Here is a 12592-nt window from a genome sequence, read left to right on the forward strand (position 1 = left end):
TTTTTTCTCTCCTTTGCCTTCTCCGCCGTTGATGTTAATGCACGGGTTACATGGTGATACGCGTATTGGTATGTACGTCGCGGCTCTGTACATTTGTCGTTGTTATACCCTACTTTTTGCTTCATGCTCCTCACCCGATACTAAAGTCAGCATGCATGGTGTACCTTGGCCCTTGCCTCTGAATAACGTCGGAACCATACGGTATTTTATTTCGTTTGGCACACCACTCGCTCCGAAATCATCACGCTGTACACTAATACGAACACTTTCACAGTTGCAATTGGATATATCCAGTTGTAGTATTACTTTAAACACCGCTTCTGCTGCGTGATTCACGTGAACTGAAAGAACGAGATAAGTAAATATATGCTATGCAAATCCTGTAAGTCTCGCGTGTATGCGAATTTGTGTAGTTTCGTCGCTGCCTAAATCATGGTATTTACTTCGCTGCTCTTTGACAATTAGAAAGCATAACATGCACTTTCGTTGTACCGTTTTTAGTAAACAGCAAGCCTTCCAAAGGGAAATGCAGAGCGTCAACGGTCCCTCGACCGCTCAAGAAAATGGCAGAATAGCGTATTGGCAATGCATTTTTTCGTAATTTACAGAAATAAATCTGAAAACTGCAAATTGTTTACACGATTTTTAGCGCTCCATACGTATAGTTGACGAAAGTTCCCTCATCTACCGTGCCAGCGGTATTTTTTACGGAGCGGAAGAAATGCCGTACTTTATCTTCGGTAACCCTGGATGTTAAGCTTTTCATTCACGAAAAGTACGGGCCGCACATTCTTCGCATTCAGTGACTATTTGTATTCACACCGCATCTATTTTCACCGCACGCGTGCGCGCCTTATACTATTTGTCCCGCGTGGTGGGAAGCTGTTTCCTTCCTTCCCGAGGATCATTAGTCATTTCACCGCTAATGGTCAACGTCTCTCCCAACAGCCGCTTTGAAACGATTTGTTATAACGGAAGGGTATGCGCTTTGTCCGCTGGTTGATTATGTCGTTATATGGAGATGCATCGCCGCTTGTTGGTGTAAGTAGCCCATTTGCTCACCTTTCGCTCAGCTGTCCTCGCTATATCGATCTTTGCTTCTTCTTTCCACCTCATAGTGAGTCGTTGTTCTTGCAACCTGTGGAATGACAGATTGTGTGTATGAGAGGGGACGTCTGTAGAAGAGCAAGGGGGATTCCCAAGTGTGCGGTAGCTTCGGGCGCCTTCCACCAAGTTCAGGCGCAAAGATGACGGGGCATTTAGATGTGTAATGTTTGTGGAGCATGATTGTGGTAAGGGCTACAAGGCAACAGGCATTGGTTCTCGGTCACGTGTTAAGCCATTATTGTATAAACAAATAATTCTTCTATAAGTCTTCTATAATAAGTCTTCTTTGAACTACCTTGAGTAGTTTTAGTTAATAGTGTTAATAAAGTTTAGTTAATAGTTAACTTAGTTAATAGTTAACTGCGAATCATGTTACGCTCATCGCTTACTATATTTTACGTATACCATAAAAGTGATTTTTTTTTTCGTATGTTTCACGTGCGCTTCCAAAATCGCGAATTTAAAGGGTCTATAAAACGTCTTACGTTCGGCCAGCGAACGGTTTCCCCGTGAAATAATTTTAAAAAAGTACTGAACGTTTTCGAAGCTCATACACCTGACAATGCAACACGGTGGGGGGCTGCGCATAGGTGTCGCGCGGAAAAACTTGATCATACGGCTGTGCACGATTACGTCACTGACGACTTCATCGGTCACCGGACGTACGCACATGATTGACCGACGCTCCTTTCTACGAGCTGTGTGCAAACGTAACGCAAGGAGGCACCCACTACAATGCCCGTACGTAGAGCTAAGAAACGAGAGAAGGAACGTGAAAGAGAAGAGAGGGTAAATTCAACACAGCGATTACATAAATAAACAAACAAATAAACAAATAACAGCCTAGTTTAATCGCCAGAAAAAAATATTGTATACGGTGGAGTCTTGTCCTGTGTTGTACGTTTGTTTGTTCGTCCCCCTGTCTACCCCAAACTCAGGGATATGTCGCACGCGTTTGGTATACGTGTTTCCCGACAAGGAACAACCGTTTTCACCAAATATTTTACGGGGTGTTGCGAGAAATTTCATAATCTCTCTAGGTTCTCGCGAATATGTTCCACATCCATTAAGATGTTTTTCAGTCTGTATGTCGCTGCTCCAGACTCCTCTCCAAATAACATGATTTGTTTGTAGTTCCACCTTCTGAATTTTGGAGTCAGGATAATTTTCATTAAAAAAATTAGCTCTGAATCTCCTTGATATAGTAGCGCTCAGAACCTTGTAAACACTAGACAACTGATGTTCTGAGGCTGGAACAACATACAAGGGACAAATACATACAAAGCCTCACATCTTCCATCTTTCATTGTAAACACTGTTAATTGGAGTCACGTTAGTAACCCGCACTGCTGCGGCCATGGCTGCAACCATGGCTGCAACCAATCAAACCCGACACAATCCGATCCAATTTGTTGAAACGGAAAGCCGCGTCTATGCTAAAGCTTTATTTCGCAAAACTTGTGTTCTGTAGGCTATTCCTGTTGTGGCAATGCCGAGCGGTCTCGGGTTACTCGCCCTTGCTCTCGTTGGTGGTTACTCCAAGGCCGTGCTGAAGACTGAGAGGTGGTGGGTTCGAACCCTACTACCGGCTGTGCTGTCTGACGTATGGGTTTTCAGGCAGACTTCCCAGACGGATGTCGGCCCAGTTCCCCCGAAGTCGGCCCAGGACCCATACTACCCCCCCTGTTCCCGCAATCCTTCCTGCTGTTTTCCCTCTATCTGTCCAAAGCCTGTGTGCGCCACTCATAGCAACAGGTGCTTCGCGGCGATAACACGGAACAAAAGAAAAAGGAAAACATTTCCGCTGTTGGCTGCACAATGCAAGAACCCAAAGAAATCCCAAACGTGTCGTACGTCACATTTCCGACTGACGCACGCTTGTTGTGGATGCAGGCTGTGCGTAGAGAATTCGCTGAATGGCTATCCACGCCCATCCTTTTATGACGTCATAGAAGAATTAAGGCAAAATGGCGACGACCCACGAGCTTCGACTAAGACTTCTACTTTTTGTAATAAATATGTTCGGTAAACAATGTGCAGTTCACGTACAGTGGGTCGTCTTGAAAATATTACAGTGGCTTCATATAGTTTCGGAATACCGGTGGAGCTGCACCTTATGTATCGAAGATGAGCACTGATTTCGGTCAATACTATCACTCAATCTTTTCATACCTTTATATGTGTAAAATGTATGCATCTAGCACTATACGCTTTTTTTTTACACGCAGTGAGTCTCGTTTCAGAGTTTTTGAAGGTGTAAATATCGTGTATTACGCGATGTCGTGATGAGGGTGTGATACAGGGTGTAATGCGGTGAAGTTGGATGTTCAACATTTATTCTTTCTGCATTGAAACACTGAAACCAAATGAAACGTTGAAAACATAATTAAGGCGCAATACAGAAGCCCATGACCTGGATTGCAGTATATTTACTTGAATTGAATGATGGAATTATATTTACATCCTGTGTTCTTCCTGATCAGGGTCTCTCGCACTAACTGCACACAGTTTTTCGTGGTGCTGTTAATTATGGAATGTCTGATGCTCAACATACAGAAAGAAACGCACACGTTATCTTGACGGTTAGTTAATACTCCAAGCAATTCCTCAATTCAGTATTGTGTGTATGCGTACTCGTATGCGTACTTAGACACCTCACCCTTCAGTTTGTCTCAGAGACGAGCGGGACTCTTGAATTTCCGGAAGCTCTCAAGAGCAACACAAGCAATATATAGTATCTGTTTTCTCTTGGAGAGGAAACGCTACTCTTCGTTTTGAGCTACTTTTCGCTACTCTTCGCTACTCCTTCGCTGCTCTTCGTTTTGAGTGCGAGAGCAGTACTATTTTTGAAGCGTGATATGGGCAACCATTGCGCTTGTCCCATCCTACGGTTTTCAATACAAACGCTACTGCCTTTCTGAAATTTTTGGTCTATTATCCCATTTGTGTGATGTTTTATGCCCAACATTAAATTTAAGCGAAGGTCGCAGTGCAGAAAAAAAGGAAACATTTGTAGTGAAAGTAGGCACCTCATGCTTTTTTGCTTCATGTTATATATATATATATATTAATACATTGTGCGTGGGTGTGCTACCTATTTGCATATAAGCAAGTGTTCTGCATTTAGTCTTGCAGCCATGGCAATGTAAATCGTGTATGCCTTTAACTTCTTAACTTAACTCCTCACGTGAGACATACCTCATGCGGTGATTCTGGTGCCTCCCATCCGGGTCGTTACGTACAATTGCCAATCGGCAAATAACAAAAGCATCAATTTTCTATCGCTTTCGGGAGGGGCTGTCGCAGTGAAACATAAGCACAGCGATGCGTCATCACATCACTTTGCAGAAGCAGCACTTGGAAGTCCAATGTTCCAGTGTGTCGGAAGAGCTGCAGTCAATATAAAGCGTACAGCGGAATGACGGAACACAAGGATGCATGGATGAGAAAAAAGCAACATGGGAATCGCTGTTCTCTTGCAGGCTCGGTAGACGTGACCAGGGTGTTTGGGAAGGTCTAGGCAGTTTACATATATAGTTTAGATAGTCTTGTAGCCACAACTCAGGTGGCGATTTTCGCCATTCATCATCATCAGTGTATTTGTTGTTGTTGTTTGTAGCATTGTATACTATTTAGATAGCATTATATTCTGCTCTCGTCGTATGCGTTCAATTGACAGCGGGATAGAACTTGAGAGGGGAATTATCACAGTTCATGGGATCTTTTTTTTATTTCTCTGTACGCAATTAAAAATGGTACCGCGATCACCCTGCATAGGTCTTCCTTTCTCTGTACTTTTTACAATTTCTGTGCATGATGACATCGTTTATGTCATTTCTTCCCAAAGGCAAAAAAAAAAAAAAAAAGTGTTGAACCACAACATTACACATTTTTTATTTAATTTCAAATGGTCAAATATACTTCGTATCAGGTCTAATATTTCTCGCTGGGATCATACTTTCTTCCCAGTGTTTATTAGTACTTGTGTGTATGATCACTTGTAGTCCTATATGTCCGGGTAACTGATTAACTTGACTGAATTTCGTTACCCCTTAAATATCTGAACTGATTAACACGCACAGTGCTTGTGCAGTGCTTTTTTGTAGTTGTGTTTTGTGTTTTTCCAACTGCGGAAGACATTCTCCATGTAACTATTCGTACAAGATTAACACGTCAATGTTTTTTTTTTCCTATGCATTTTCGACTTGTGTTTGAAAGTGAGCCAAAGCGAATGGATGCTGGCAAAGTTCCGCTTCCATTGCTGCCTCAGGCACCTATCTCTTCGGTCAGACACATGTGTGCGACAAAACAGCTACGGAATACTGCAAAGCAATTCCTAAATATGTGAAGTACGTAAAATCAGCTTTGGAAAGAGAAGAAAGGCATGCACTTTTACAATTTGTTTCTTATAAAAAAGAAAAGAAAAGGCGAGTACGACTGAAAGTATAACTGTAATGACTGTCGACTACTGTCCAGCGGCAAAGCAATCCACAGACTGACCACTGTGGCTTCGCTCATGATCATTAGTTATCTCGCGACGTGAAGCCACGAAATATTAGTATGACAGTACTGCGGTGTCTGTACCGAAGATGCCGTACGTGCCTCTAAAGAGATGGAAAGAGTGACAACGAGGAAGTAAAACAGAAGAATGCTGCATGCGTGCTCGATCCTACTTATTTGTTTGTAAGGAAAAAAAAAAACTTATTTTCTGGTGTATAAGGCGCGCGGGATGAAAAAAAGTGTCCTCAAGAGGCAGTGCGCGGGTAGCTATACATATAAAAGTTTACCCAACATGGCTTCCATCTTGATTGTTTTCCCATTGGGAATTGGAGGTATTTGGTTGTGACTTCAGATTGGAATGTTGAATCGGTCTGAAATTTACCACGGTGAAACGTACGAATTAGAGTTCAAGGCGGACACAGGAATTTTCAGACTGCATTGAGCAATTGGTGGATATACGGCGCGCCGGCATGGGTAAAATTCTATAGTATAGCTTCCCCGTATATCACAGCTTTCTTCGAAAGAGCTCCTACGGAGCGAAAGAGTTCCTAAGAAGATGTTATACAACCTCCATAGCCTCGCGTCCTATAGTCTAGTTGAGTGCCATATTCGGGAAGTCTGGATGGCAGACGACGAACACGCGAGCAGACGACGAGCGGACGAAGCGCCACGAAGATGAGGAAATTGGTTCAGAGAACGCAATGGACGCCGTCGTGGTGTCACTTGATCCACACTCATTTGAGAAGGGACATTGTTGAGAAGTAACGTGTGACAGAAAACTAGGACAGGTGAAACAGAGACAGAGCGATGACGAGACCGATGGTTACCATAACGGCCCAGACTCTGTTGGATCGGAGTTTGATACGGAATCGAGTAAACATTCGTGCTCGTGATGACTGTAATTAAAGAAGCCACTCATATGATCACAGCAAGGGATTCTCTTCCTGTGAGCACTAACGGCGGCTTAGAGCATGCAGTTTCTGTTTTCAGTCGACTGTTAGGACCGCGGCACTTTCTTCCCCGTAGTGCGCCGCAGGATGCGGCAATACTCTGTTCTGCGCGATCGTCGAGCACTCTTAGGACGTTGATGCCCAGTTGACTGCCGGTAGTGATTTCAGTCATCCTTTCCAGTCAAAGCTGCGACTTTGAAGCGAAACAATCGCTGATGGAGAGTTGCTCACATATAGTGCTCTGTGCAGCGGAGCGCTTACGAGACGGAGACGTCCGAAACAGGTTTCGTGCGAACAGGTTTGTTTTTAGCTGTTTGTTTTGATCTTATACGCGACGGAATAGACGTGCAGAGAGCTTGTATGCTTCGCCGCGTAAAGCTACGTGATACGTTGGGAGAGGCATTGCACGGGTTCAAGGAGGTCATTGCCTATTATAAGATAAATAGGTAGTCAGCTGTGTGCGAGAGATTCAACGAAAGTCCACGCGCAAAATTATAACAGCATGCACAATACCGTTTACTATTCTCATAATTGCCAAAATGGTTGATGTCACGCGTATCACATGCCTTGCTATCGCCTTGCTATCATAAGTCATAATTTAATTATTGTTGTTGTTGCTATCGCCATGGTGATAGGGATGGAGTGCGGTAACCGAGTACGGGAAGTCTATACCATACCGATTCAGGCTTAACATAGATCTGAATACCACAACAAAAAGCTGTTTACTTTGAAATTATTCGTTGTATAGATCCTAAAATATTCTAATACATAATATAATATATATATAATATATCCTAATATCCTGTATATTCTAATCAGTACCGTCTGCAGATAAAGGCTTTTGTGCCTGCCCGTATTCTTTTTCGTGGACTTATAACCTCTCTGGACAGTATATATCCTGTTCTCTCTTTCACCCCGGGTTGAGCAGCTCAAGTCACACTTGCGTCTCAATCTATTGTATACCGACCAAAGGTCGCAACTTGACACTCACACATGCCTCTGACACGATATATGCAGTAGAAAGTTAGTGAGCCATTCGTTGCCTCGGTCTGGAGACTTTCGGGAGAGATATCTCACGTGCTCGGTTATTTCCATTATCATGTTCATTCGCGTCTCATATGCATTGTTCCTCACCGTGTTCCCGCGCGCTATTTTATTCACTCCTTAGAAATAATCGATGATTCCATTTTCCGCGCTTCCCCACTTTTTCTCTCCTATCCTCTCCCTTAAGAAAAAATCTCGTTTGAATTTCAACACCGAGATTGGAGCCCGCGCGTCATTCTATATGGGCAAGAGCCTGTCTTGTTAGGATAAAGTAGGAGGAGAGCCCCCAAAGAAATTGCACGGGGCTCGCAGCTCAAGCGTGAGCCAGCGAATAATGGTGCAGGAAGGGATGCATAGCGTTCCCTCCACGAAGACAGAGCAAAGAAAAAAAAGGAGCCCGGCTCACGCCCCGATGGATTGTGGGATTTATGCGGATGTCCTTCATGGCAGTATGATTAATGACGGTCAAATCTCTTTCGCGGCCTGGAGAAGCCCGGTTTATCTGCTCCTAACCACCCAGGAAAATGCGAGCAGCGTCGTGAGCGGCCGCTGCGGATTCCGGTCAGTTCCGCTGCGCGGGCGGGGGGTCTATATACGCCGGCGCGGTTGGAGTCGAATTTGTACGAGGAATGCACGTACGATGAATCCGGGATATGTCCCTGATGACCTCGCTAATTTGCGGAGCGGAATTAATTACGGGGCTCTATAAGGCTGCGGAGAGATGTGGAGAAATATAATGATTTAGCGAAGGAGAATGCCTGGCAATCCACGGTGTGGTGGTATAGAGATCACTGCGCTCGCGATGTTTTGCTGATTGATGACGGTTTTGTTGGTTTTAAAATTTATGATGTTCGTCGGCTAGCTCGTTGACCACGTGCGTACCTCCTCCTCGAGCAGGAAGAGTGGTGGTATTAAGAGCTCAGCGTGTGATGCTCGGCTGCTTTATCGAAAGGCTTCCTTATTTAGTACTCCTTACCTTTGATACGGATACGTGTTCAGCGTAACGGAATGTCAGTAATGTGCGACTGTCTTGCAACGTGACAAGCATACGTGCATGTCAGACGATTCAGTGGGGGAGGGGGGTAACGTTGAGGCTTCTACGATTGGCATGTTATGGTTTGCTAGGAAGATCTTAACTGACAACACGTATTATACGGTGTGATGTTACAGTCTTGCATAATTAAACGTTGCCATATACGAGCAGTGGCCGGTTGGTTGACTGCGTGTTACTGCCCAGCGGTCTGCCAGCAGTGGAGAGTTATTTTGCAGATATTCCTGTATATGTCGTCACATGTTCTTCGCTGTGTGTAGCAGCGGAATACGGTGTCCATATCCTACCCTTTAGAGACATTCGCTCCCAATGTTTGCAATTTAGGCCGCGAACCATTGATTAATCGTCCCAGAACGCATAACGTAAACACCGTTCAATACGCCATTCAGTTTTTTTTTCTCTCTTTTTCTCCATTGTGGCAGCGTGGCTGTTATATGGAGCTAGTGATTCCCTGCCGGGTGCCTGACCGAGAATTTAGTGTACTGTAAGTGGTGTGCATGCTGCGCGAAGAAGAGAGAGGATCTGCGCCCGCGGTTCACAATGCGAGCCACTGTCTGCAGCTCGTCCGATCCATAACTGTCAGAGCGGAATTATTTTTAGTTTTTCCCCGCGTCTCTCCTATTCTGAGTTCGTCACTCGGGAAAGGTTTCCAAGCGCCGCGGGGCCAGGTGTTTGGTCCCGAGACAAGGCCGCTGATTTGCAGTTACGTTTCTCTAGGCTCCCGCATGTACAGACGTGCCTTATTTGCGGGAAGCTCGAAGGAGACTCACACACACATACACACACACGAACACGCTTCCTGCTGTTAGGGAAATTATATAGGCTCAACCTTGTGCGGCAGTATACGGCCAGTGTTGCGACGAGTCCGCGACGGTCTTGATGTGATTGAAGGCTGTGCTCTGGAAAACGCGCACCCTCCGGATTTCGTGGTTTCCGAGAACACCTATATCGTACGCGAACAGGGCTGGGAAAAGGAGATTTTATTCTTACAGTAAAGGGTATGAAGAATTCTTCTACCATGATCGAGTGGTCAACGACAACAAAAAATAATTGCCCCAGGAATGAAAGTATAGTAACTTCGCCACATTCGGTAGCACGGCGATACAAAGCAAGGAGTGACACTGAGCCACAACCCGGTGCAAACGTAAAAGTTGTTTATCATTTTATTCTGGTCTAAAAGAATCGCAATGCACTTGGGCACATTTGCCATTAGCAGGGTTCACACTATTGCGTTCCAATGCGTGCGAATGCGTGCGCGTTGCCGTGGTAACCAACTCGTGCGTAGCCCCGCGCATAGGCAACCATAGCCCGCGCTCCAGGTAGAAGATGAATGTCAGCGCATACGCACGCACGCACGCATTGGAACGCAATAGTGTGAACCGTGCTTAAGTCTCATTGCTGCGCTCACAGGGCAACAATGTGCCTCCACTTCCATATATGTTGGCACAGTTCCCTTAGAAGTCGGCCTAGGACGCACATTCCCCAGGGCGTCAGTCGTGACGTTGCCCACATCTGTGAGGCCGACAACGGCGAGCCCTTTCACCATCACCACCACCACCACCACCACCACCACCACCACCACCGCCACTTCCATTACTCAAGCTTATTGCTTGTACTCAAAGCATCCTTTTCGTAAAATGATGCCATATTTCTACAGAAATGTGCACAACAGCTTGAGCACAAGTGAATGAGTGATAATTAATTCAATCTCTTTTTTTTTTAATTGGGTGTTAGCGCCGCGAAGCAACTGTGGCTATGAGCGACGTACAGATGTGGACAGACGGAGAGAGGATAGCAGGAAGGAGTGGGGGACAGGGAGTTAGTATGCGTCCTGGGCCGACTTCAGGAGGAACTGTGCCGACATTCGTCTGGAAAGTCTTCGGAAAACCCAGGGAAAACCTCAGACAGCACAGCCGGCGGTAGGATTCGAACCCACCACCTCCCAGTCTTCAGCACGACCTTGGTTACTACCAACGAGCGGACGCCTTAGCCCACTCGGCCATGCCGCTGGTAAAATTCAATCTCTCCTTTTCTTTTTTTTTTTTCGCCAACATCAGCGTGAAGTGAGACAAACGCAACTCTCGGAGGAAATCTTTTACTTTCTCAGATCGTGCATACCAAACTACGGAGTTCTCACATTAGAGGCTTTGAGGCTCACATTGAGGCTAATTTGAGGCTTTGTGTGTATCTGCATGTCCCTTCTATGTTGTTCCAGCCTCAGAACATCAGTTTCTCTTACATTAGCTTTTCTACCTTATTCCTGCAGGGTTGTTTGAGCTTCTCTCACTTTTCGTTTGGAGGCACCGTGACACTTTATGCATTCAAAGCTTATTGATCGACCCATTACTATAATTTTGTTACTTTCGTCTCTCGATTGATTGATTGATTGATCGAAAAAAGAAAAATATGGTGATGTGGGTCACGACGATGTCGTGAGAGGCTACTCCAGTACACGTACAAAGTAGAAAAAGTAAGACAGATTCAACCCAAGATGTGTAAGAGACACAACAAAACACAAACAGTGAAAAACTAATGGGCGAGTTAATAATAATAATTCGGGGCTTTACGTCGCCAGACAACTGCGAGCGAGTTAATGAGACCATAGTTCAAAAGCCCGTAGACCAAATGCAACAATGACACTCAATGCACACTGCACGATGCACCCTGCACGATGAACCCTTAGGACAGTAACTAGACTAGTAGAGAGTTCAGGGGGTGTCGAGAAGGTCACATTTCAAAATGGGTCCCTTGAAAGCGTACTTCTTTTCGGTGTTTTCGGCCGTATTCAGCTAATCGAAGTCGCCTGCAACAGTGGGCGTGAGAGACTCAAGGCAACGGTTGCGTTTGGTGTTCGTATGAGTCTTGGCGCCGTCGCGAGTATACGATATAGAATCGATATATAGACTGGTGTCCCGGTTGTCGGCGATCGATGGGAACGCATCTAGTGTCCCCTACATATTTTCTACCACGTGAAAGAAACTTTCCCGACATGTTCACTTTCTTAGCCGAGAAGAATGACGGCGCGTTGCGCATTATCACGTGACCGCTGAAATCAATGATGCGTGTTCAACTTGTAAGCGTGTGACAGTCTATAAGAAAGTAGTCTGCAACATGCACTGCGGGACTCGATATTTTGCAGCACATTGCGTGGACAGGTCTGTCTGGGGACCCATGGAAAACACATAGCCGGTCGTTGAATTTGAACCCACCACGTTCCAGCCTTTGAAGAGCTCGCATCAACGAGCGGATGCTGTATCCACTCGGCCATATGACGTACATGCAGTACGCTTTCACATTTATGATATCGTTATGAAATATGAATTCAACAACCTTATTTTCGGTCTTGGAGAGTGGGGAGTTTCATCGCAACAGGCGGTACTCTACCCCAGTGCTTGGTGGAATGGGGGGAATAAAATAACGAGCCCCTTTACAATAACGATCGAAGTCCGATGGTGTCCAGAAATGTCAGAAGAGCTTTGAGCGCAGAGTGTTGCTGGGCTGGATTGGGCCAGGGACCAAGCAATTTCGGTAGGGAGAGAGGGCGAGAGTCCAGCTGACGAAGAGACTCGGAGAGTGTGGTTCGGGAAGGTTCGTAGTGAGGGCAATGAAGAAGAATGTGCTCCAGATCCTCAAGAGCACCACAGTGGCAGCAGGTGGCAGAATCAATTTGTCTCAAGCGGTAACGCCACTGAGCTGTAAAGGCCACATCGAGGCGCATGCGGTGGATTAATGCAGCATCCTGACGAGATGTGTTTCGTGGCATGCGGAAAGCGAGCGTGGGATCAACTCTGTTCAACATAGAGGGGGGAAGAATGTCGGTTGTCCGTTGGCGGGAAGCCAGGGGTGTCACTACACGTCGCAGAATTGAACGGCGGTCACCTCTGAGCAGAACAATACGGGTCCGGTTCCGAGACGAGAGTGCTGCTTCTGCGGCGCTGTC

The 12592-nt window shown here is 45.6% G+C and overlaps 1 protein-coding gene and 1 long non-coding RNA gene across 3 annotated transcripts in view; one reads left to right on the forward strand and one right to left on the reverse strand.

The window, feature by feature from the left end:
• LOC135386054 (homeobox protein Hox-B1a-like) overlaps positions 1-12592 on the reverse strand; it is a 96400-nt gene that overhangs the window by 55070 nt on the left and 28738 nt on the right. The window contains exon 2 of one of the 2 annotated variants that reach the window (XM_064615778.1): positions 1063-1138. The gene's annotated coding sequence lies outside the window, so the exon portion shown is untranslated. Of the gene's footprint in view, positions 1-1062; positions 1156-12592 lie in introns of those variants that run through there. The other variant, XM_064615777.1, reaches the window with a different exon arrangement.
• Positions 1-12592, forward strand: part of LOC135386056 (uncharacterized) — a 119246-nt gene that overhangs the window by 2232 nt on the left and 104422 nt on the right. The gene's annotated exons all lie outside the window — the stretch shown is intronic.

The sequence above is a fragment of the Ornithodoros turicata genome, chromosome 2, assembly GCF_037126465.1.
Source record: "Ornithodoros turicata isolate Travis chromosome 2, ASM3712646v1, whole genome shotgun sequence".
In the NCBI taxonomy this organism is placed as follows: Eukaryota; Metazoa; Arthropoda; class Arachnida; order Ixodida; family Argasidae; genus Ornithodoros; species Ornithodoros turicata.